Consider the following 5,000-nt stretch of genomic DNA (forward strand, 5'->3'; position numbering starts at 1 on the left):
CCAACGCTGTCGTAGAGCCGATACTCCATCTTTGGTACAAGGCAATCATTCCGCTGTAAATCAGTACGTCACTCGTAGTTCAGTCACCTCACAGCACTGCTCAGTAAACTATGCAGGCCCACATAGATAGATTATGATAGATTATATACGCAAATGCCCCTATACATGCTGAACGTCCGTACACACAAAATGAACCACACGTCAGCCACACACTCTATCACACACTACTCTCTGCCTGTAACAGACACAGATACAACTACTAAGCACCAGCATGGACCAACGTCCGGTGCATCCTATCCGCCACAGTACACCAACTACGCTATGATAACCAGACCGGGAGGTCCAATCATAAAACAGAATACCCCACTCGTCCGACAACCACAATTGCTCAGAGAAGCCACCAACACCCACACATGTCCTACACAGGGGTGCACCCATCACCACCACACTGCCTCGTCTTACAGCACAAACACACTGGCAGGAATGAAACACACAGGTCTGCCGCAACCACAGACACGGCTCGCCCCCTCTCACTGGCGAAAAGCGCATCCCGACGTGACATAACTCCTTTGACACACTGACGCTGCCTCGGGCATCCACGTCCTACGGTCGATATCAACGAACCTCCCCCCCCCCCCTCCCCCCCACAACACGCCATCCCATACCACATTGTGTACCGTACCCAAACCTAACGTGTACTGTACTACAACGCAATGTGTACCATAACACAACCCAGTTTGTACCTTAACCTAACCTATGTCACCTTAACCTAACCTATGTCACCTTAACCTAACCTATGTCACCTTAACCTAACCTATGTCACCTTAACCTAACCTATGTCCCCTTAACCTAACCTATGTCACCTTAACCTAACCTATGTCACCTTAACCTAACCTATGTCACCTTAACCTAACCTATGTCACCTTAACCTAACCTATGTCACCTTAACCTAACCTATGTCACCTTAACCTAACCTATGTCACCTTAACCTAACCTATGTCACCTTAACCTAACCTATGTCACCTTAACCTAACCTATGTCACCTTAACCTAACCCATCTTGCACCTTAACCTAACCCATCTTGCACCTTAACCTAACCCATCTTGCACCTTAACCTAACCCATCTTGCACCTTAACCTAACCCATCTTGCACCTTAACCTAACCTATGTTGCACCTTAACCTAACCTGTGTTGCACCTTAACCTACCTCAATTTGCACCGCAATGTAACGCAATTTGCACCGCAATGTAACGCAATTTGCACCGCAATGTAACGCAATTTGCACCGCAATGTAACGCAATTTGCACCGCAATGTAACGCAATTTGCACCGCAATGTAACGCAATTTGCACCGCAATGTAACGCAATTTGCACCGCAATGTAACGCAATTTGCACCGCAATGTAACGCAATTTGCACCGCAATGTAACGCAATTTGCACCGCAATGTAACTCAATTTGCACCGCAATGTAACTCAATTTGCACCGCATGTAACTCAATTTGCACCGCAATGTAACTCAATTTGCACCGCAATGTAACTCAATTTGCACCGCAATGTAACTCAATTTGCACCGCAATGTAACTCAATTTGCACCGCAATGTAACTCAATTTGCACCGCAATGTAACTCAATTTGCACCGCAATGTAATGCAATTTGCACCGCAATGTAATGCAATTTGTACCGCAATCTACCCCCACATTGTGCCTTAACCTAACCCACGTTGTGCCTTAACCTAACCCACATTGTGCCTTAACCTAACCCACATTGTGCCTTAACCTAACCCACGTTGTGCCTTAACCTAACCCACGTTGTGCCTTAACCTAACCCACGTTGTGCCTTAACCTAACCCAAGTTGTGCCTTAACCTAACCCAAGTTGTGCCTTAACCTAACCCAAGTTGTGCCTTAACCTAACCCAAGTTGTGCCTTAACCTAACCCAAGTTGTGCCTTAACCTAACCCAAGTTGTGCCTTAACCTAACCCAAGTTGTGCCTTAACCTAACCCAAGTTGTGCCTTAACCTAACCCAAGTTGTGCCTTACCCTGCTCTGTAATTGGCATATGACACGTTACATTAATGTATTGTCCAACCGCAACCCGCTCAGAATGTTGTGTACACAGCTACGTGTCATCTCCCCATAACAGCTGCATTGCAGTGTGGTACGCCATAGAGACGTGTGGGAGTAATGGACGCAGTGGATGGCGATCAGCATGAGCCGTCTGTTCATGTAGTGGCGCGTGTATGCAGACGTAGTAGTCTCTTCTCACACAATGTGATAGCACGGTGCCCCGCGTTCCACATCTGCGACATGCTACAGAGGCCGGTTGACAGTTGGTCGCGCAATGGACATCGCATACGTACGGGGGCACCTTCCACGTGCCCTCTAGTCGGGCACATTTTGTTGCGTGGATGTGAGCGGATGTAGTGTGTCTTGACACCTGACAGGCAGGCATGCAATAATAGTTGACTTTGCAAACGGGGATGGACGTGTACGTTTACTGGTGACGTTACGCAAATGAACAACTGGTAACCCGTTGTGGTGCGGTTGTCCTTGCTGGAGGTACATCTGTGAGGGCAACGATCGGTACAGCTACGAAGCGGTCCCCCACCATACCAACGAACGTGAATGTGAATCTGGGTGTGAAGCGATACGCGGCTGTGGGTGGGTGGGACTGTCCCCGGCCGGTGAGGGGGGGCCGCCCGGCGTGCTGGCCGCGCGGTGCGTGGGCGCACGCGCTACAGCCGGCTGGTGGGGGCGCCCAGTGGCAGGCGCGCCGGCCGACGGACGCGGCAGGCGGCGCAGCTGCGCGCCGGGGCACCCTGCGCGCGGCGCCGTGCAGCCAAAGTGGGTCCTCGCCGGCCCGGTGCGAAGCGCGGTGGACATCTGCAGTGTGCTGGTCCGATTGAGGACTGTGTGCGTTGAGGATGCGCCGCCGCCCGGCACTCGGCGCCGCGACGCCGTCTGCTGCTCGGTCGCCCCAGCGGTTCTCGCTGGTGGTTTGTATCGCAGTTGTGCAGACGTGTTGGCACGTGCGCTGTGCTGGGAGAGTTCGCTTCGGCACCCACGTGGGGCCTTTGCCCTTCTGTGGCGCTGGCGTTGGAGCTGCCGGTCACCGTAGGTGGCGCGTGTTGTCTCCCGCCGGCAATGCCACGACAGCACGCTCCCGGGCCTCTGTCGGCAGCGGCAAGCTCAGTTGGGAGCACGGGTGGTCGCACCTAAAGCGTCTACTCGCCTAACTCCGGGCGATTGCGCCTCTCTCGAACCCGACCAAGTACTTAGGACGGCGCTGCGCGCCGCCGGGACCTGAGAGGGTTTCGAGGTGTATTGTGCAGGGGAGCTCAGCCTCCTCCTGTTTGCAGAATAATTGAGCGGACGCTTGCGTGTTCGCGCGGGCCCCTGGGACACACTCCCGGGCGGCCGGCTGCTCAGCTCTAGTTGACGCAGCTCCCTGGTTGATCCTGCCAGTAGTCATATGCTTGTCTCAAAGATTAAGCCATGCATGTCTCAGTACAAGCCGCATTAAGGTGAAACCGCGAATGGCTCATTAAATCAGTTATGGTTCCTTAGATCGTACCCACGTTACTTGGATAACTGTGGTAATTCTAGAGCTAATACATGCAAACAGAGTCCCGACCAGAGATGGAAGGGACGCTTTTATTAGATCAAAACCAATCGGTCGGCTCGTCCGGTCCGTTTGCCTTGGTGACTCTGAATAACTTTGGGCTGATCGCACGGTCCTCGTACCGGCGACGCATCTTTCAAATGTCTGCCTTATCAACTGTCGATGGTAGGTTCTGCGCCTACCATGGTTGTAACGGGTAACGGGGAATCAGGGTTCGATTCCGGAGAGGGAGCCTGAGAAACGGCTACCACATCCAAGGAAGGCAGCAGGCGCGCAAATTACCCACTCCCGGCACGGGGAGGTAGTGACGAAAAATAACGATACGGGACTCATCCGAGGCCCCGTAATCGGAATGAGTACACTTTAAATCCTTTAACGAGTATCTATTGGAGGGCAAGTCTGGTGCCAGCAGCCGCGGTAATTCCAGCTCCAATAGCGTATATTAAAGTTGTTGCGGTTAAAAAGCTCGTAGTTGGATTTGTGTCCCACGCTGTTGGTTCACCGCCCGTCGGTGTTTAACTGGCATGTATCGTGGGACGTCCTGCCGGTGGGGCGAGCCGAAGGCGTGCGACCGCCTCGTGCGTGTTCGTGCGTCCGAGGCGGACCCCGTTGAAATCCTACCAAGGTGCTCTTTATTGAGTGTCTGGGTGGGCCGGCACTTGAGTGTCTGGGTGGGCCGGCACGTTTACTTTGAACAAATTAGAGTGCTTAAAGCAGGCAAGCCCGCCTGAATACTGTGTGCATGGAATAATGGAATAGGACCTCGGTTCTATTTTGTTGGTTTTCGGAACCCGAGGTAATGATTAATAGGGACAGGCGGGGGCATTCGTATTGCGACGTTAGAGGTGAAATTCTTGGATCGTCGCAAGACGAACAGAAGCGAAAGCATTTGCCAAGTATGTTTTCATTAATCAAGAACGAAAGTTAGAGGTTCGAAGGCGATCAGATACCGCCCTAGTTCTAACCATAAACGATGCCAGCCAGCGATCCGCCGCAGTTCCTCCGATGACTCGGCGGGCAGCCTCCGGGAAACCAAAGCTTTTGGGTTCCGGGGGAAGTATGGTTGCAAAGCTGAAACTTAAAGGAATTGACGGAAGGGCACCACCAGGAGTGGAGCCTGCGGCTTAATTTGACTCAACACGGGAAACCTCACCAGGCCCGGACACCGGAAGGATTGACAGATTGATAGCTCTTTCTTGATTCGGTGGGTGGTGGTGCATGGCCGTTCTTAGTTGGTGGAGCGATTTGTCTGGTTAATTCCGATAACGAACGAGACTCTAGCCTGCTAACTAGTCGCGTGACATCCTTCGTGCTGTCAGCGATTACTTTTCTTCTTAGAGGGACAGGCGGCTTCTAGCCGCACGAGATTGAGCAATAACA

The 5,000-nt window shown here is 52.5% G+C and overlaps 1 non-coding gene across 1 annotated transcript in view; it reads left to right on the top strand.

The window, feature by feature from the left end:
- The first annotated feature begins 3,443 nt into the window (after window positions 1–3,443).
- Window positions 3,444–5,000, top strand: part of LOC126147284 (small subunit ribosomal RNA) — a 1,932-nt gene continuing 375 nt past the window's right edge. Inside the window, exon 1 of the ribosomal RNA XR_007530144.1 lies at window positions 3,444–5,000. This exon is cut by the window's right edge and continues 375 nt beyond it. This is a non-coding gene — a ribosomal RNA (small subunit ribosomal RNA).

The sequence above is a fragment of the Schistocerca cancellata genome, unplaced genomic scaffold (assembly GCF_023864275.1).
Source record: "Schistocerca cancellata isolate TAMUIC-IGC-003103 unplaced genomic scaffold, iqSchCanc2.1 HiC_scaffold_850, whole genome shotgun sequence".
NCBI lineage: Eukaryota > Metazoa > Arthropoda > Insecta > Orthoptera > Acrididae > Schistocerca > Schistocerca cancellata.